The sequence below is a fragment of the Perca fluviatilis genome, chromosome 15 (genome assembly GCF_010015445.1).
Source record: "Perca fluviatilis chromosome 15, GENO_Pfluv_1.0, whole genome shotgun sequence".
NCBI classification, from domain to species: Eukaryota; Metazoa; Chordata; class Actinopteri; order Perciformes; family Percidae; genus Perca; species Perca fluviatilis.
In genome coordinates this window covers 20411063-20432833 of record NC_053126.1, presented here as the reverse complement: position 1 = coordinate 20432833, position 21771 = coordinate 20411063, and positions in this window count along the sequence as shown.

Sequence of the window (21771 nt, the reverse complement as noted above, 5' to 3'; positions counted from 1 at the left end):
CATACTGTATGTGTAAATTTTGAAGATGGCTGAACTTTCGATCCTTTCTGTTAACATCAGGGGGCTAAATGGGCCGATCAAACGAGCTAAATTCCTGGACTATGTAAGAAGGAAGAAAATAGACGTGGCGCTTATTCAAGAATCACATTTGTGTAAAAGAGATGTAAATCGTCTACAAAATAAATATTTAAAAGTTGCTGCTGCATTTAGTGATGACACCAGAACCAAGGGCTCCATTGTTTCGAAGTCACAGAGATGCACACTCACCATAGATAAAAGTAGTAAAGACTCTTCAGGCAGGATATCATATATATGTACTACGATAAGGAGTAGGAAAATAGCCTTTGTCTCAGTATATGCACCGGCTACATATGATGAAAGCTTTTTCCCACGCCTAACCAATGAATTGCTTTCTCTCAATGAATACTCGTTAATTATAGGGGGAGACATGAATGCGGTACTAGACTTAAATCAGGATAGATCAGGGGTCAGCCACACGAAAGCCCAAAAACACATATCGGACATGTTTAATGCAGTTGTGGAATCCCACGATCTTACAGATATATGGAGAATGCACAATCCTACTAGCAAGGATTAGACATTTTTTTCTACACTTCACCACACCCTCTCCCACATTGATTATTTTTTGTCCTCAAGTGTACTTAAGACAATGTTCCACACAATAGCAATGGAACCAGCAATCCTGTCTGACCACAATGCACTGACTGTGATCATTCACTAACATATCACATTCCATTGTGATATGTTAGGAGAAAAATCTAGAAGGTGGCAATTTAATAATTCCCTTCTCCAAAACACAGCTTTTAACACAGAATTTGAAGCCAAACTAGCGGAGTTCATATCAATCAATACTGGCTCAGTTTCGGACCCGGCGTACATCTGGCAAGCCACTAAAGGATTTATTAGAGATTTCAAATCTTCCTTTGAAGAAAAAGAGAGAGGCAAGGATTGAGGAGTTGGAAGAACGTTGTAAATCATTAGAGCAATCCCTTAAGACTTGTTTTTCTAAATCTACACATACTCTTTTAGTCACAAATTGAGCAGAGCTAAATTACTTGCTAAAAAGGAGAGCTGAATTCATAATGCAGAGAGCGAGGCAAAATTACTATTTTAACAGCTGTAAACCAAGCAAATTGCTAGCTCTGAAATTAAAACAAAGCAAGTCCAAAGCTGCTATCAATTGCATCCGCGCGGACCGAGGTATCTCAACGAATCCTAAGGAGATTACTGCCACTTTCCAATCCTTTTATTCAAAGCTGTACGAATTCTCCTGCAATCCAGATCTGACGCAGTGCCAAAAGTTCCTAAAAGAGCTAAACCTGCCTCTTCTTGACCCAGAGGAGGCAGAAGAACTGGGTCAACCTATTACGTTAGAGGAGCTCAAATCAGCGCTAAAAACAGCTAAAAAAGTGAAAACACCGGGGTTGGATTGAATTCCATCGGAACTCTTACTACAGTTCTTTGACACACTAGGACCTATCATTTTACAAACTTTGACCTCGGGCACCTTTCATCAACAAACCAACACTGCACTAATTTCGTTCATACACAAAAAGGGCAAAGATCCTATGGAGTGTTCAAATTACAGGCCCATCAGCCTCATTGGGACTGATATTAAGCTTTATTCCAAAGTCTTGGCACTCCGCTTAGAACGCTTCATTGAGAAGCTAGCCCACCCTGACCAATCAGGGTTTATACCAAAGTGTCAAGCTGCAGACAATACGCAGATTACTCCATGTAAGAAGAAGCCAAAAACCTCCCAACAATGGCAGCAGTTTTATCACTGGACGCGGAAAAGGCTTTTGACCACCTAGAATGTGGCAAGTAATGGAGAGGCTTGGTTTGGGAGCCAAATTCATTGACATGGTACGTACTTTGTATGTGAATCCCACAGCCATAGTGTCAACTAATGGCCTGCATTCTCAGCCATTCCCCATTGCGTGGCGCTCGAGACAGGGATGCCCGCTATCTCTCATGCTATTTGCGATCTCTCTTGAACCATTACCCCAGGCCATAAGGCAAAATAAAATGTCATGTCCAGATTAAATCCAATAACAACTCAATATCATTATTTGCAGATGATATTTTACTGTACATATTTGACCTTGAGAACTCTGTTCCAAAACTCCTTAAGATCTTTAACGAATTTGGCTCAATCTCCGGCTATAAAATCAATTGGATATATATCTAATCTGCTCCTGTTTAACAACAAACAGGTGACATCAGCTATTAGTGATACAATACCAACCCAAAGCAAAATTACATATTTGGGCATCACCATCCACGATCGCTACAGCGAGTTGTCCAGGACAACTATGAAACTATACTAAGTAGTGTTGAGGAAGGAAGGAAGGTAGGAAGGAAGCAGGGAAGGAAGGAAGAAAGGAAGGATGGAAGGAAGGAAGGTAGGAAGAAGAGAAGGAAGGAAGCATTTACAATTTTTTTCCCTCTCTTTCTTTTCCATCTATCTTCTTCCTTTCTGTCTATCTATAGTAAATCAAATAATAACACATCCATACTAGACTTAGTTTATAGGTCCAGGAACCATACAGTCAGTAAACAATACTATCACCTCGAGTCCTTTTCGTATCCATTCAATATATTCATTTTAAATAGTCTCTTGAAATTGCTCATTGTTGTACATGATTTCATCTCTTCACTGCAGCTGTTCCATACATTAACTCATTTGGTTGTGATGCAGTGATATTTAGCATTTGTTCTTATACGTTTTTTTTTTTTAAATACAAACGTTCCTCTTAAGTTATGCTTGCTCTCTCTCATTTGAAACAACCCTTGGAGACCGTTCGATAGCTGTTGATTATGTATAAACAGTGGTTGGCGTATTTTCTAGATATATATATGCTTGAGCTCTCTACAGCAAGGATCAACAAAGCCAAATCATCTACTATAGACCTGTGGAAAGGTGCAGCAGCACAGGTAGCAGTCCTAATGACCTCAGCATCACAAGAAGTAGAGGAGGGCAACTAGGCAAGGTGGGATCTCTGTTTTTGTTTGTTTTTTCTTTCTTTTCCTTGAGACCGTGGAGGGTGGAGGGTGGGGGGTGGGAGAGGGGGGTTGTTCTTGTTCAAGTGTGTTTGTCTGTTCTGTTGTTATTGTTTATAATGAAAAACTAAATAAAAAAATTGATCTTAAAAAAAAAACTATCTGACACAGAGACACTTTGATTTTACATTTAACATTTCCTATCGCCATCACGGTGACAGCAGGAGCATTAAGTAAAGCTGCTGCCAATGTTTGCTGCCATTCAAAGTTCAATAGCTTTTATATGCAATTTTAGATTGCGATTAACATGGCTATCATCCCTACTTTCGTCATCAAAACAAAACTGATTATGAAAGAGGGTTTTTATACACAGTGTGCTGTCACTAAATATAACAAACATCCAAGAGCAAAGGAAACTCTAAAAACACAACTGCTTCATCACAGCTTCATAAAAGTGGTGGAACAAGCAGATACTGCATATATTAGTTGTTGGATAGTGTGGAAAATCAGGTGTGTTGTTTGATAGTGTGGAAAATCAAATAAAGATGATTGGCTCCTACAGTATAAGGAAGGGAAGTTATAGTCATTAGGGATATTCTGATGGCCTTACTAAAAATTGAAAGATAACATTATACAGGGCAGTTGGGAAAGAGATGAGTGCCGAGTGTGTTCTAGCGACAAGCCCTCATCATCTTCCTCTGCCAGCCCAGTTTCAGTTTGTTAAACCAGACGTCTCATGTTCAGCAGGGTGTCAGGCTAACCGATGGGTGCTGCCACTGCAGAAAAACCATCACATAAAAGCTGCATGTCACTCCACATCACGTATTAGATCTTCTTCTCCACATGAAGCCTTATCATATACATTTCGTTCCTCTTTTTACTCCTTCCATTCCTTCAGTGTTTAAACACCCAGGTTCAGGCTCTTCTTTTAGCTTCTTTAGTTATATATCCAACTGCACCGCCCTTAAGCAAGGCACTGTGCAAGTATTTAAAGTAACTTATTTGTAAATTATCTGCACATGGTAACCACAGTATGGGTAATGGTAGGGAAAGATCACGAATATGGCAAATAAACTGAGGTTGAAGCTGGCTTAAGCGGGGTTTTTGCGTCATTGGGCAAAAATTCCATAATAACCTTTCAGCATATTGTAATTGAAGTGGTGTGAGAGAAAACTAGACCTCTGCACCTCCTCTTGGCTCTGTTTTCAGGCTTTAGAAAAATCTATCATGTGACAGGAAACATTGGCTAATCACGGGTCATATCAGAGAGAGGGCGTTCCTTTTGCTATTCCAGCATTTATAACAACTGCCTACACAAACATGGGTAAAGATGGCGGCACAAGCAAAATGCAGCAGCTCACTGCTCTCTAGTTTGGTGTCTTTTGTCTGTTCGTGTTCATGGACCTGTGTCAAGCAGATTTTGTATACAGTCGACAAGACTTAATTGACATCGGAAATCCCCAGAACACCGTGGATTGTCACCTGGACCTGGAGCAGGCGACGCAAAAGTGGGGATGCCGGGCAGGTGTGCGGGCTAGGCTGAGAAAGCACACACAGACCTCCACTTCCGAGTATCTTTCTTATGAACTCCAGATCCATCACACATAAAAGGGATGAATTGGAGCCTCTGATCGCCTTGAACAACTTCGTCCAGAACTGCAGCATTTTAGTTAAAAGTAAAAGCTCCTCGACACAGCGGCCGCGGGTTCGACTCTGACCTGCGGCCCTTTGCTGCATGTCATTCCCCCTCTCTCTCCCCTTTCATGTCTTCATCTGTCCTGTGGAAATAAAGGCCTAAAACTGCAGATATTATTTAGTTTACCAGCTGTTATTATATACATATATAATAATAATAATTCTTCAATCAATTAACATCTATTATCCTGCTACACTATAACAAAGGCAAAACAAGTAAGTGTGTGTGTGTGTGTGTGTGTGTGTGTGTGTGTGTGTGTGTGTGTGTGTGTGTGTGTGTGTGTGTGTGTGTGTGTGTGTGTGTGTGTGTGTGTGTGTGAGGAAGAGGGAGGAGGGAGATAACTGTTGCTGTCAAATAAATGAAAAGTACAAGTCAAGTACAATACTTAAAGTGATGGTTCAGAGTAATTTCACCCTAGGGTCCTTTGCACCATGACCTCGAGCCAAACACCCCCCCAGAAGCTTTTTTCACCTGGGTCGAACATGAGTAGCGTTATCAGCTGAATAGCTTAGCGCAGGGGCTAATGGACCCACGTTTGTATCTCGTAAATGACCCCACTAATAATGCCCGAAATGATACCAAACTTCTACACTAGTACAAATAGGTTATGTACTCATAAAACGATGGATTGTAAAGTTTGTAAGTACACCAGAAGTTTATGGAAATAACACTTGCCTGCTGGCTTCTGCTCTCTGCTGTTGTTGTTGTTGCTGCTGCCGGCAGTAAGATGAGTGCTTAGGGCCGTCTACAAATTACAACACCGAAAAGAGATGCAACAAAAATATTTATTACCTATTTGTACTAGTGTAGAAGTTTGGTATCATTTCAGGCATTATTAGTGGGGTAACTTACGAGATACATCACTGGGTCCATTAGCCCGTGCGCTAAGCTATTCAGCTGATAACGCTACTCTACGCTAACTCTCCCAATGTTCGACCCAGGTGAAAAAAGCTTCTGGGGGGGTGTTTGGCTCGAGGTCATGGTGCAAAGGACCCTAGGGTGAAATTACTCCAAACCATCACTTTAAATACTAAAAAATATAGCAGAGTAAAAACTATAAAGAAGCATAAAATGAATAATAAAACAGCATAAAATGCAAGCACAAATACCTCAAAACTGTACCGATTACATGTACCTATGTGCGTACATGAACCCATTTCCTCATGATGATGGGTTGAATTGTGCATACGTTGTATACAAGAATAAATGCATGCACACTTGCACATACTCCTTCACTACTCACTCCAACAGTCACGTGTTACATGCTTTCATATGACCCCTGACCTCAACATTAGTATGTGAAAGTCAGTACACTTAGCATGTCCACAGGCAGGCAGGCAGGCAGGCAGTCAGACAGGCTGTCAACTCCTATCAGCCCTGCTGTTCAGCTGTGATTCATAAGCTGGAAGTGGATCCAGGGGGGTAAAGAAGAGAGGGAGGTGCGGGAAGACGACCTGGATGTTGGGTACACGCAGGGCTTGGCCCTGTGTCAACCACAGTCATCCAGAGCCCCTCCTGGGCTTCCTACTGGCCCTCAGGACGTCTGGATGACAAGGAGACATGAAGTCACAGGCAAACAGGTTAATGGAGGCCCAGACTTAACAGAAAATCTCAGTCACCTCCCCGTCGGAGCCTGCTGACTTTTACAAATCACACAAAGTCGCTCATTCACCGCCTGATTCTGCACGTGCGTCATTATAACACCTTTTGAGGCTACAATAAAGTGTGTGTACATGTTATAACTCCAGGCTGGATGATTAAACCCTTTACTCTGGCTCTCCTTTCCGTTTGAGGAGGTTTCACTCTGACGTCTGAGGTCCTGTGAGTTACACCAGAGCCTGCTGGACGGTAAAATGGCATGAATGCAAGATTTGACTCAATGAATGTAAGATTGTGATCTAGCAAGAAGAAGAAGAAGAAGGGTTTATTTTGTGGAGGAATTCATAGTATAAGTATAAGTATCATATAAGTTATTAATGCTGACTTCTTTTATTTTTAGCATCTCTTTTAAAAAATATAGCTCATTTCTGGTAGTCAGCTTGTTTCGGATTGCACCCTTCACACAGAAGAGAAATGGCATATACCTGTGGCTGTTTCATGAACCCACCAAAATGAGAGCTGAAATGAGAGCTCTTACATTTTATTTATAGTGACAGCAACATGACTGCCAGGTATGGGTGCCTTTAATGTCCTTCTCTCTGCTTCTTGTTTTGTCTGCAAGTCTGTCTTTTTAGATCCCTGCTTGCCTGCTATCTATGCCTCGGAAACCTTGATTTAAGATCAACATGAAACCCAGCTTTCTGTGTTCTACAAATGCAACATATTAAAGAAACATTATGTAACTATTTTACCTTAAAATATCAGCTTCAGAATCATTTTGATGCTATACTGACTTGTAATTGGGAGAATGGTGCCTCTGTCATTCCCACTGCGTGCCCTGAACGCCTGTTTTCGCATTATGTAACTATGGTGAGCGGGTACAATCTCTCAGAAGAAGTGCTGTAACACTTTACGGCACTACCACCGATTTGATTGAAGCTGAATAATATTTTATGGAGAAAATGTCTGGTTTTCCCTCTGATGTCCTCCAGCTGCTCTGCCTTAACTTTCAGTAATTTACTGAGTTCCCTGATGGACAGAAAGCTTTAGGCTACTTGTTGCTGAAGTGGTTAATCTATTCTATTCTCTAACTGCTGCTAACTGTAGCTGTCGTCAGCTAGGTAGCTCAGTTACTGTAGCTGTGCTGCCCAAGGGGGTAAGCCAGCCTCCACAAAGCGTACCTCCTATGGAGCCATTTTGTTGCTATCACCTGTCATTAGCATCCCGTTGACTGCCATTCATTTTGGCACCACTTTGACAGCAAATAACTTTACATCTGAAGCGTCTAAAGACTTTATTTGTAATGTATTTCTAAAGAAACCCGACAATGTATAAAAGGCTCCATTAGCTTGTATCTGACGTTATGGCTCCGTAGCAGACATTTTATAAAAATAGGTTAACGATTGTGTCATAACCACACGACTTATTGTCGCATAGTAGAGGAATTACCGTATAGTAAAGGAGAAGCTCGCAGGCAGTTTCGACTTACATTAGCTGTTTAAGTTTAATTACTAATGTTAACTAGCATTTTAGTTAGCAATAATTAGCCTGTGCCTATGTTATCTCCTTACATATACCTACGCTCTCCATCTCTACAAGATTGGTGAATGATTGAGATTTCTCTTGGCACAGCTACCAGAAGACTAACTTTCAGACAGGTTGCTCACATCACATCTACGTCAGCGAGCTCAGTTGGAGGCTGCGCAGTAACGCTCAGGAAAAGTGCTTCTAATATCCTTCACTGGTCTCCATGGAAATCTTCGCCGTCACATTGTCCATTTATTTAACTGTCGATTGTGCTGCCACTGATCTCATGAAGTGACGTAAGTAAGACACGCCAATTTGTATGCCATTAATGGCGTGTATTAAGGCATGGATACCCGACCCGAGGCCGACAGGTCCCGACGGGTCCCGACGGGTCCCGACGGGTCCCGACGGGCCGGGCCGGGTTCGGACAGATATTTAGAAATTATGGTCGGGGTCGGGTCGGGCTCGGTCACATCAGCGCGATAAGGCATTTGTTGTAAAATGGTGCTGCGGCTCCTTTTAAGAGAGCTCAGTGTGTGTGCGTGTTGTGTGTGTGTGTGTGTGTTGTGTGTGTGTGTGTGTGATAAGTGGGCAGAAGAGAGATAGAGAAAGAGGAAGCAGATGTGTTCTAGATGCAACCGGAGCAGAGTTAGTGGTTATTCATGTTCTAACGTGGGCCCTGGAGGTAACGAGTCTCTCCTGGTTTTCTGGTCACGGTCGGAAGCGAAGCGATCAGGAAAGGTTAACACATTGAACATGTTAACAGCTGATTAACGTGCGCTTGTTGCCCCGTGTGCGCTGATGCGCTCATCTGTTGACATTTCCGAATGCCTTCCTACAGTTGCTTAATAAAAGCGGGCTTTCCACACAAACAAACGTAGCCTCCATGTGTCATTAGTATGAGAGGGAAAAAAATTAGATTTTAACTGTGTCGGGCTCGGGTCGGGCTCGGACAGAAATTTCTTAATACCTGTCGGGCTCGGGCTGGGTTCGGTCACGGCTCTGTCGGACTTGGGCCGGCCTCGGACAGAAAAATTCGGCCCGATCCGGACTCTAGCGTGTATATTATTCGGGCGTATATATTATAACAGGGCGTAGACATACACGTGGATAGCTCAAAATGCACATAACACGCCACTTGGCTTTAGGAAAAGTGGCGTGTACGCGAAGTCATGATGTCATGTTGCCAGGGGAGTGTTGATGTTTACACCTCTAGTAAAGGAGCTTTGGGCAACTAGGAGGAACAGGTTTCAGGCCCAGAGGTGTCAAAAGTATTCACATTCATTACTCAAGCAGAAGTATAGATACTAGGGTTTGAAAAGACTTCTGTAGAAGTGGAAGTATCAACTCAAGCTTTTTACTCAAGTAAAAGTATAAAAGTACTGGTTTCAAAACTACTTAAAAGTATAAAAGTAAAAGTAGTGTAAGGGGAAAAAAATGCCATCAAGGACAAAAGCTTAGCCCACCCCACCTCCACAAAAAAATATTTTTCTAAAGACAATGATGACTACAATGTTATATTAAAATCATACCTGCAAACTCGGAAGGGCTGAAAAAGGTGACACATTTCTTCTCTCCATCTCTATTATATATATTTAAAAAAAGGAGCACCTTGTTCAATTGTATTTGTCTGTTCTGTATGTTCAAAAATATAAAACAATTAAAAGTTGATCTAAATTTTAAAAAAGGAGCACAAGGAGACATTAAAGAACGGCTTGTGTATTTATTAAGGCCACAGGGTCAAAATTAAATGATTTATTAAAAATGTAATAACAATAACTTATTTCAGGCTGAGTCTGCCGTTTTTCAGACAGGGCAGCTACAGTCTGGTGTTAGAATCCTCTCCAGTGAAATACAGACACACTTTTACACCGTTTAGTTGTCAGCATTTTAACCGTGTTTACTCCAGCTGCGAGCTAAAGGTAGGCTAACGTTACCTGCTGTCGAGTGTAGCTAGTGTTAACTAGCGTCCCGTGTGGCGATGTTTCAGTTCCCTCTAACGTCTGTTTTCGGAGCATCAGAGAGAAGCGCAGGCATTTAAGTGGCACCTAAATAAGGCACCTTGCTATTCGGTCCGGTAGATGACGGTCGTTAAGACACTGGTGCCGTATTGGCACCGGGTCTGTGCAGGTGCGATGGATCGCGTACAAACCAATAGAGTGTCGGAATGGTATATGTTTATACTTCTCATCCAACCACAATCACATTCACTCTATCCAGATGGCGCAATTTATCTGGATAGGTTGTTTTTTTTGTGTGTGTATTTTTTAACGATGACAAGCCGAACTGAAATAGGAGTAACGAGGCTATTTTTAAAATGTAAGGAGTAGAAAGTACAGATAATTGCGTGGAAATATAAGGAGTAGAAGTAAAAAGTCTGCTGTAAAATAATTACTCCAGTAAAGTATAGATACCCAAAATTTCTACTTAAGTAAGGTAACGAAGTATTTGTACTTCGTTACTTGATACCTCTGTTCAGGCCCGGGGTGGGGGGGAAATACTGGCGGGGAACGCCGGTTTCATGCAAGAACTGGAGCCATGTGAGCGGGCAATGAAACCAGGTTCAGCAGCTTCTACGGACATCATAGCAGAGGCAAAGCAGTCATGCTCGTCACACATACATGCCCGCCCGCTTCAAGAGTTATGGGTTAGTTAATTGTGTTTCACTTTTTCCTATGCAAGCTTACGCGCAGTGCAAATCAATAAACGAGAGCTTGATTCTTGCTGTTTTCTAACAATTATCATGACATGAACAGTAACGTTTGGTCTTTTATTGTTTATTAAGGATCCCCATTAGTCATCACCGCAGTGAACACTATTCTTACTGGGGTCCAACTTTTGCATGTCAGAGCATGCAAGCAAGACTGGATGTATCGGGTAATGTTATAGTTTGAATTTAAATTATGCTATAAAATTATGACTATGCTAATTTAGCTAACTTTAGCTATCAGCAATAACAGTCTATGGTTAGGAACAGACTTAATTATTGCTCGTCATCCATTTTTGAGTTGCACGTTATTATTAGTTTGTTGTCGTTGTCAGTGCTATGTGATGATCTCGGAAGCAGCAACCTTAAACGCAAGCAGTTCACCTGGTATTTAAGCCAGCCATTTAAGCCAGGAAGTAAAACTTTACTTTACTTCTTTATCTTTTCGACATTATTGCCACCGTGCTTTTTCACCCACCATGTCTTAAATTTACAAAAACATTGCAAAGCAAGTTTCCTTGCAAGTCTCCCTTGAGTAGACACACTGTAACATATCATATGGAGGTAAAATGGAGATTAAATTTACTTTTTTTTTCTTTTCTTCTTGAAACAAAACATACCCATACAGTATATACACTGACTGTTAACTAATGTCGATCAGTTGTACCAGCAGGGATACCGTAGTGCACAGAAGCTCCATGGTTACCATACATTGATTGCCTGGCATTTAATCGCGGAGCGCTTGTCTGCCTGTCTATTCACATGTGGAGCGCAGTGAGACCCCGCAGATCACGCAGGTGAAGTGTTGCTAATAGTCTGAAAAGACCTTTACACTAAGACAATGATCTTACCCTATCCAAGTGCTGCGAGCGCCTAAACATAACCATAAAAAGTATAATAAAAATAATGTATACCTTATTTATCCCTCTTGGGGATAATTCATTTTTTTCACTCTATTATTTTTATTACACACACAGGAAATACACACACATGTACATGCATTGGAAAGATTTTAGAGCATGGCAGCTGGCCATGGACAGGCTTGTCAGTGCCCGGTAGTGGTAACTGGCACCTTTCTAGCTACCATTCCACACTCTGTATTTGGTCCATGCGGTTCCCAAGCCAAGTCCCCATGGACTGAGCTACTGTTGCCCCATAATAATGCAGATGTCACTACGAGATACGTAGGGTTAATGCCTGACGAGGTGTCCATTATCAGGAATTAATGAACAACTGCAAGGCTAGACTTGTTGCCTTTGCAGAAGTCCATTAATTACCTAAAATAAATAACCTTTTTTAATTCCGTTAAAGGTGCAATATGTAATACTGACAGCTAGTGTTTAAAATAGTTACTGCAGTACAAATTCAAAATACTGGAGAGAGTCGTCTCCCCCGCCCCCTCCTCCCCAGACTCGAAGTTCACGGAGGTTGCCAGACTGAGAACGAAGCATCCAACAATGTTGCTAGACGCTTGTCTCACATAGCCAGACATTACTCCACAGCACAGCGGAGTAGCTAACATTAGATGCTGGCTATGTTGACAGTCATAAAAGCTCACACAGAGCTCTTTACCCAACTGACAGACACACTTTCACGGCTTAGAATTACGGTAGGAACCGCTAAAAACACAAAAACCTCGCCGTCCTCTCTATCCGACGGACAGACGCACTTCCTCAGCTTAGAATTACGGTAGGAACCGCTAAAAATACCACTACCTTGCCGTCCTCTCCACCTGACTGAACACATTTATTTGGCTTAGAATAATGGCAACAATCGCTAAAGACACTGCAAACTCACGGTCCTCTTTTCCGATTTACAGCCCCCCTCTCTTGGCTTAAAATAACTCACTGTTGTCGGCTACGACCGCTGAACAGGATACACGTTGTAAGCAGCCGTGGCCCGCTTGCCTGGTCCTCTGGTAACGTTAGAAGTTAGCAGGGCGCCAGGACCTAATCACATGCAACCCCAAGAATTATTTGTGTGGTGGTGGAAAAATGGTACACTCAGCGGGGACTTTGAACAAGATTAAACCCTGACAGTTTACTAAAATCTGTGTGATGTAGTAAGTGTTCGTCTTACCTTTCTTAACACTTTGGCAGTGTGACTCACCACCTAAAGTACAGAGGTAATGATAAGATAAGGAATGATAAGAATGATAGTCCTCTTTAAATACATCATTTGACATGTCAAATGTCGATATTTTCTCGGCTGTCATCACATAGAGAAGTGTTTCGCAACCTTTTTGAGTCGCGACCCCCCCAGAATAATGAGGTTGGTGTTTGCGATCCCCCCACCCCCCTTGAAGACAAGAGAAAGAGCTGCAAACCTGTGTAAACAGCTGTTTCAACGCACCACCCCTTGCTGATTTTAAATGATTATTGTAAATGCTCTGATTAATACATGTAAACAAATAATGCTTTGCTTTAATGACAGTTTACTTTTGGCAGCTGGCACCTAGCCTTGTCCAATGTGTCTATATTAAAAATAAAATTCTCCCCAACCCCTTGGGGGTCCCGACCCCCAGGTTGAGAATTATGAAATGGAGAAAACTCCACGTGTGACGCCCATTAAAGCACATTCATCTTATGGCATTAGGCAACATGAAAGAGATTCTAGTATTGATTTTAAGATTCAGACACTGAGCGGCTTGATACAGTCGCAGCTCCCCCTGTATAAGCATAAACATCACAGAAGGCATTTCATTTTCAGATTTCAATCAGGTGATTTTCATGATACAGTTTTAAATCCACTCCAGATACTGTCCACACTGTCTGGTTTGCTAATCTTTAAAAAAATGTTTTAAAGGTTCTACAAGTGAGTTGTTAGGCGGACTTTAATGCCATTAGCCATTTTTCCCCATTTCCAGTATCTATGCTAAGCTAAAATGGCTGCTGGCTCCAACTACAAATGCACCTGGAGAATTTAAGAGTCTTCCTCAGCACCATGGGCACACTACAGCCACTGAATTGAAAACATGAACTTAAGAGTTTAATTTATGCAACCATCTGAATGGAACTGAGAACAATGAAGCGGCGGCTAAGCTTTTAAGCCTCGTCTTCATTTGTTAAAATCATTTTATTCCTGGCACGTAGCATGCATCTCTCTCGTTTTGTCTCTGTTGCTATCTGCCTTTTGTTGTTTCTATCGGTCTTTTTCCCATTCCCAACATGCTCTCTGTTTAGATCAGATTTTCTTCAACTTTCTGAGTCAGCTCTGTTAAAAGCAGCTCTTTGCTTTCAAGTTGTCACTTTCATCAGGAGACTTGAAAATGCATAAAATACATTTGCTGGGAAGCATCAGATACAATCTCTTAAAAGTAAACCCTCTAGTCTAAGTATTTTATTTAAATCCTGATGAAATGAGTCAAAAGGAAAACAAGCTCTTTGTCACTGAAGGCAGTCTGCTAAAGGGCTTGAGGATATCCCAACATGCACTGGGTGAGAGACAGGGTACACCGGATACACACTGGACAAAATAACTAGCGGCAAACACCATGCACAATTGCAAATTGAACAAATCAAATTAGACAGTTAATCTAATTCAGTACATCAAAAGCAAAACAATAATCTGCCATATTCACTGACTTTTAACAGATTACTATTGAAGTAATAAATCCTGAATAATTAAACTGTTTATTTTAATTAGTGCAAACACTTTGAGAGAGTCCTTTGTATCCCTAGCCAAACAGACACAAATAATTGAGTAAGTTCTGTCTTGAGGAAAGTAGGATATTGCTGCAGCAAATAACAGTAGAAAAGAAAATATATGTTGTGAATAAGAACTGAGTGAAAGGGGTGAAAAGGATGGAAACTGAATGCAATTTTAAATGACAGCATGTGCAAAAACAACAGCAGTAAGACATGAAAATATGCATATCAAAAGTCTGCAACATTTCTAAATAAAGAATAGAAAGTTGCTTGATACCGGAGTAAATTAACAAAGAATGCGGCACATTTCAAAATATGATAAGATTAGAATAATGTGAATTCCATATCAGAAGACAATTATGTACATGAGGTATTACACAAACCATAATTAAACAAACAAAAAGGTATACAGTCGTTTCTTTTAAAAAGCCTGACTGAAACTGTACTTTGTGTTTATTTCTGATTTGTACAATTTTAGCAGCTAACACACTGAACTGGGATGTTGAACACAGTAGACATTATACTTCATCAGCATGTTAGCATTGCCATGTTAGCATTAGCATTCAGTCCATCCTCACAGAGCTGCTGGCATGGCTGTAGACTCTTAAGGGGCCGGTAAACTCCAGCTAAATGCAGAAGTGAACGTGGATTACATTATCTTTTCTTATGGGCAATACATACTGTATACCCCAACCCGCCCACTCCGCTCTGCATCAGCCAACCTGCTTACTGGCCCCTCACAGCGAGGGACAACTAATCACTCAACAAAATCCCGACTGTTTGCTGTCCTGGCTCCTGAATGGTGGAATGAGCTCTCTATCTTCCGACGAAGGCTAAAAACACATCCCTTACGACTGCACCTCGTATAAAAAAATAAATTAAAAAAATTATATTATATATATATATATATAATATAATATATACACAGCTAAATGACATGTAATGTAATAACATACACAATGAGTTATCAATGATATTGGTACTACATATTTGCGCCAAAGAAATTGTTGGTGTCTTTCTACATTCTCTCTCAATGACAATCACTGCCAGAGTAGTTTGCCACAGCTGATGATGCTGCCACATGCAGAGCCAGAATGGTCTGCTAACACTGGAGCACTTGACAAACAAAGTTTGTTTGTATGTATTATTGTTTATATGAAAATACGTTTCACAACTTTTACACAACATTGGTTGTAATTATTTTGTGCAGCATGTACGGAGATGAGATATAATGTCTTGAAAGCTGTAATAACATACATGGGAAGTAATTTATCATTTGAATTTTTTTATGTAAACAAAATATAAAAACAAAGGGTACTTTGTACCCTTAATTCCCCCTGGGAATAAATAAAATGGAAAACTTTGTAAACTGTGTAGTTTTATGTAAAATGTAGTAGTTTTGATGAGTGAAAATGCAGTCCTGTCTCAGCAGAGCGGCGCCTCGCTTTGAAGCAGTGAGGCAGCGGTGCTCATTAAGGGTGTGAATCTTCACTGGTGTCACGATTCCATTACGATTATCCTCTCATCACGATGCATCACGATGCGTCACCTCCTCAAATTTATTATATATATTGCTACACATGGTTTTCATCAATAAATTCAAGCAGTCAGATATATATGTATTGTATCTGCTCTTAAAAAAGACACTTCCTGAATGTAGTGGAGACTGAACACAGCAGACAAAATACAAAAACCAGAAAATCAACAAGTAACATTATTAGGCAATAATCGATTATGGTCTGTCACCGCATCGATGCAGAATGGTCTAGGGACGCATCACGATGCATCGATGCAATGATCAATTTCAGCATCCCTAGTGCTCGTGCACGTCTGTGTGTGGGAGGAGTGCCGAGGGCAGGGGGAGGAGTTAGACGGATTTAAAAAGCAACAGTTGACCTTTGGTGTCATGCGAAACACAAACCCCAGTCTCCTGAGTTAAAGTCCTGTGTTAGTTTGACCCATCCACCACCCCAGTCTTTGTCACCTCACTTCTTTGTTTGCTCTTGCGATAATTACTACCAAGAGAGGCAGGCACCTAACAACAAACATAAATAAGAGTCGTTATGAGCTGTTTGCACAATCAACCTATAGGCTAATTTTCTGGGTAAGGACGGGTTGGCTTTGGAGACCCCCCCCCCAACACACACACACACACACACACACACATTTCCAACGTCACTTACATGACTTCTGCACCTTTAAACAAATGCACACATACAAACATATACACACAGGAGAGAGAGAGGACCAGCAGCAACGTTTCACTTCACACAGAAGAAAGCAGGACATCCGGGGCATTCTGACCCAATCACATCAGAGAGAGTTTAAGCTGCCTTGTCTGACCAAAGCATACTGACAAAAGCCTGCATGAAGATGGAGGCTGGAAAAAGTTTCTAACACTGCTTTGCCCAAGCACTTGCCACTGATGAGGCAGGACACAGAGGCATGCACTCATGCCGTTTCTCATTTACTGTTAAAACACATAATTTGTGCCATATTTGTCATAAATACATCAAATGAGAAGCAAATGAATGGTAAGGAGCTAACAGGGATCTTAATGTGGTTTAGAAAATTAGGTACTGTTGCATGTAAGTAATGCAAGAAACAATCTTGGCTCAAAACAGTGCAATTAGCTCTTCAATTTTTATGCAAGCTACCCTTTGAAACCACCATCCCCTCTGGAGCTCCTCTCCATCTCTGTCTCGTAGAGCTCTTCTTTGGTGAGTCAGACAGCACGGAAAGCCAGACATCAATACTTGATCAGGGTCCAAGGTGGCCTGCAGCTACCCAGCTCCACCAGCTGGTCGGGGCAGCTTCACCGTGGAGAGGGATGGAAAAGACTTGAACAGGCACTGCTCAAAGGCTCCTAGAGGCTCTCTGGAAACTCAGCGATGCAAAATCAGCCTCAGGTGGAACCGAAAGGACACAACAGGGATGCATCTTAAAATATCCCAAACAAAAAAAATATAAAAAAAACGCTGCCTATCAAGCAGCTGAGGGATTGTGTGTTTGAAGAAAAAGGGTGTTGTTTGTTTGTCTGTCGAGTCCCGCGGGATCCTAAATGTGTTAAATCCCATGTGTGAGACGATATGAGACAGCCCAGCATCTGCCACAGAAATTTCCTTCCTGATCGAAGCCACAGTTCATCTCTGAGGAGAAAGTCAGACCTGCCACACTGTGAGATCCTCCGAGAGAGCTTTGTCTTGAGGCAGCAGCCAGATGAAACACTGAGGACGACCTTTATTCTCATGCTAATTATAAAAAAAATTATGAATACTATTTACATTTATATTATGAATAGATTTCATCGTCATCCATCAATGACAAGATAAACTATTACCATTACAAACTCAGAGATTAAATAGAGGGAAGGCATGTTTATTGCACAACTGTGGCAAGAATTATTTGTTTTAATGTGGAAAGTTTAGAGTGTGGAAGCTCTAAAACGTAGAAGTATTTAGATTCTTAAAAATATCATATCATGCTCTAAATGGAGATTGCTTAGTTGAGCCAACGACCAAGACCGTGAGATGTTGTTTAAAGCTCTAGAAAATGTATGGCACACTTTTTACCAAGGTCAAGAATAAACTTCCAAAAAGCACCATTATACTGTATATACTTATAAAATATCATTAATTGTACTGAATAAAATGCTTGGAATCTTAATAAACGTAAAGCAAGGTTTGTTGGTTGGTACTTTAAGTGCGATACCATGAAGAATACTGTTTGTCAGAGGGGGTTCAGAAGGAAGAAAAGCAACTGATTCTTAATGAGAAGAAGCAAAGGCAAGTTATGGAACTGTGATATAGTTTCTAGACATCTTTATCAGAACAGTTGAGGCTGAGAAATATAAAAGTATATCTGAAGCTTGTAAATCTCCACAGACTAAGTGGCAACACAGAGAGAAATTTATAGAAACTTATTAGATATACTATTTGTATCTGTGCAATGCATACTTCAAATGTATCTAAGAGCATAATACTATTTCTGTTTATGTGTTTATACAGACATGAGTGTGTAAGATTCAATGTTTTATAAACCTGACTTAGACTCCTGGACGAAAATCAGATAACTGCTGTAAAGAATGGAAGCAGCAAGCTGATGCTCATTTAGAGTGTTCTTAGATTGTGATGGCTTTTTTCTATGAAACATTTAGAAATATCATTTTGACTAACTAAGGTAGCAGTGTCCCACAGAGACATTTGGACAGGGTGAAACCGTCAACCCTCATGACTTGATGCATTATGATGGTACAACACCAGTGTTAGCTGCTTTGAAGGACTCCACTCATTGTAGTATTTATGGTTCAAGCAAAAAAATAAATAAAAAGCTGTCCACCAGTACATAGATGTCCAAGTCCAATTAGTCCAGCAGTATGGTGAATTTCTTTCACTTATAAACCGCATCCCAACACACTGCTTAGGTTGGCAGAGCTAAGAAGTGTTTGTGCAGCGGACATCCAAACGTGTGATCATCAGAGGATTTAACAGATCAGACAGGTTGTGTCAGTGTCTGGGTAACTATGAGGCACAAAATGAAAATATTTAGCCAACATGCAATGATTTGCATCAGGGAGGCTACATTTATATTCATCCCCAAAACCCCACAATTTTTTTTTTGTTTTGTTTACCAGGCAACATCATGCCTGCCCAGCAACAATGTCCTGGTTACTTAACTCCAGTACCGAATCCAAATCCTTTCGAATTCCTTATCAAATCTTATTTGAAGTTACTAAAGGCTAAAATAACTATAATTCAAGTACATCTAATCATCGTTGAAGGCAGAAACCAACCTGCATGGCTAGATGCCAGTAGAAGTAAAAGGGAAAGTGTGTTTATTTTGTAATTTGGGTGAACCAATCCTTTTGCAGATAGACTAGGAACTCTCCTTTACTCATCCATGAACCTGTCCTACTACTTCATGTGATAAAGCCTTGGGGACTTCAAAAACTATATCCATATCCCATGAGTCTCTGGGCTCAGCTTGCAAGCGCAATCTACTGTCAGAGTGGGAATCCCCTGAGAAACAACCTCCTCACTGAGACCGTTCACTCACGAGAGAACTATGCAGTGACAAGCTGGACATGTATGAGCTTTGACACAGCACTTCAACAACAACAAAAACATACTTCTGTTAGACAAGAAATGTTGTTTACCACTTTTAAAGAGTCACAGCATTGAAAGAAACACTACAGTTTTGGAAAACATAAAAAATGTAGGCCACACACCCACTCAAACACACAGCAGAAACAGGATATTCCTGGCAAAGTGATACACAGACAAAGCTGCTCTCTGCTCCACTGGAAGCTGCGCACCTGAGTCTCTGGCCTCTCGCCTGGATGCACCGGTGGAGAGATGGATCTTCCAGGAAAAAGCTGCAGCAAAAATCAGATCACTCATCCCTCCGAGGGGGGAAGCGGGTCTGATCTACCTTTTATTACCTCTCCAACACTCACCTATCATACAACAAGACACAGTGACCCTGTCATGTAGGCTTTCATCCTAAACTCACACAGAAAACCCCACTCTCCTGCAGAGTTTCTCTCAACCATTACAATTAGATGAGCAACCTGCAAGCTGTTGATGCACACTGACACCGCGATGAACAGAGATCGAAAGAAGGCGAAGGAGAAGGGCAGAGAAGATGCAGATTAAAAGGAACAGCATAGCAGTATGTTCTTTAAACATTTCCCCTGACATCTAATCTGATGCTTGTCTGTGTCTTCAAGTGTGTGTGTGTGTGTGTGTGTGTGTGTGTGTGTGTGTGTGTGTGTGTGTGTGTGTGTGTGTGTGTGTGTGTGTGTGTGAAAACCACCCACTGTAGCTTCCAGCAACAAAAGAATCATGTTGGAGGCTGAAATACCCGTACTGAGAAGAGTAAGAGCGAGAGGACAGCTGAGAGGCCTGCACACTTTTCTCTTCCTGTTTATGTGGCATTTTAGTCATTACTGTGGCGAGCATGACTCACCATGAATACCTCATATCACTGTTGGAATAAGTGCTACATTATATATTTGTCTATTAAGCATGTGTGGATGTATTTTGCGAAGATAAATTGTAATAATCTGAAAAGAGGAAGGCTGCTGGTGTATATTGATTTTTTTTTAAAGCTCAATCATTGCTGAGGAATAAAGAAGAAAAATCTTTATGCAAAAAAATCATTGTGTTCACATCAACATGTGGACCTGGAGGGAATACAAAACACACAGAAACTTTAATGAATGAACTTTTTGCTGTGTTTAACACTACCAGCCAGCAGAATGACAGCATTAGTTTATATGAGGCCTACATGTAAAATAATGTATCTTGCTGGCTACTGAGCAATATGCTCCATGAGAAGGCCTAGGGGTTAAAGTGGGCCAGAACGATCCGGAACGGCGTTCAGGCACCTTCGATTAAAGTGATGGTTCGGAGTAATTCACCCTAGGGTCCTTTGCACCATGACCTCGAGCCAAACACCCCCCCAGAAGCTTTTTTCACCAGGGTCTAACATTGCGAGAGTTAGCGTAGAGTAGAGTTATCAGCTGAATAGCTTAGCGCAGAGGCTAATGGACCCACGTTTGTATCTCGTAAATGACCCCACTAATAATGCCCGAAATGATACCAAACTTCTACACTAGTACATATAGGTTATGTACTCATAAAACGATGGATTGGAAAGTTTGTAAGTACACCAGAAGTTTATGAACACTTGCCTGCTCTCTTCTGCTCTCTGTTGCTGCTGCTACCTGCAGTTAGACAAGTGCTTAGGGCCGTCTACAAATTACTACACCGAAAAGAGATACAACAAAAATATGTATTAATTTAATGATTAAATAAGGTAATGTCTCCAAACTTACCTCAGTTATTAATTGTCTCCTGCTAGTTATACTACAGCACTTACTTAAAAAAAAAGTTAAATTAAAAAATATTTTTGTTGCATCTCTTTTCTGTGTTGTAATTTGTAGACGGCCCTAAGCACTCGTCTTACAGCGGCAACAACAACAGCAGAGAGCAGAAGCCAGCAGGTAAGTGTTATTTACATAAACTTCTGGTGTACTTACAAACTTTCCAATTCATCGTTTTATGAGTGCATAACCTATATGTACTAGTGTAGACGTTTGGTATCATTTCGTGCGTTGGGGGGTCATTTACAAGATACAAACGTTGGTCCATTAGCGCCTGCGCTAAGCTATTCAGCTGATAACCTTTTTCGCATAACTCTCCCATCCTTGACCCAGGTGAAAAAAGCTTCTGAGGTCATTTGTCCAAGGTCGGTCAAGACCGTGAAGATACTCGAACCATCACTTTAATAGAAATTAAGTAAATTAATCTAATTGGCAGTTTTATACATCAGTTTTCCTGTTTCAAAATAATGCGTAATATCCATTCCAGTGTTTCCTCTATTCACTCTCAGCAGGGTGTAAATCTTCACAGGTCTCACGATTCGATAAATATTATCCAGTCGACAATTCAAATCAATTCAATATCACGATGGGTCATCTTCTCAATATTATTATATATTGCTACACATGGTTTTCAACAAATCAAAGCAGTCAGATATATACTTGAACTCTCCTTTTTATTGTATCT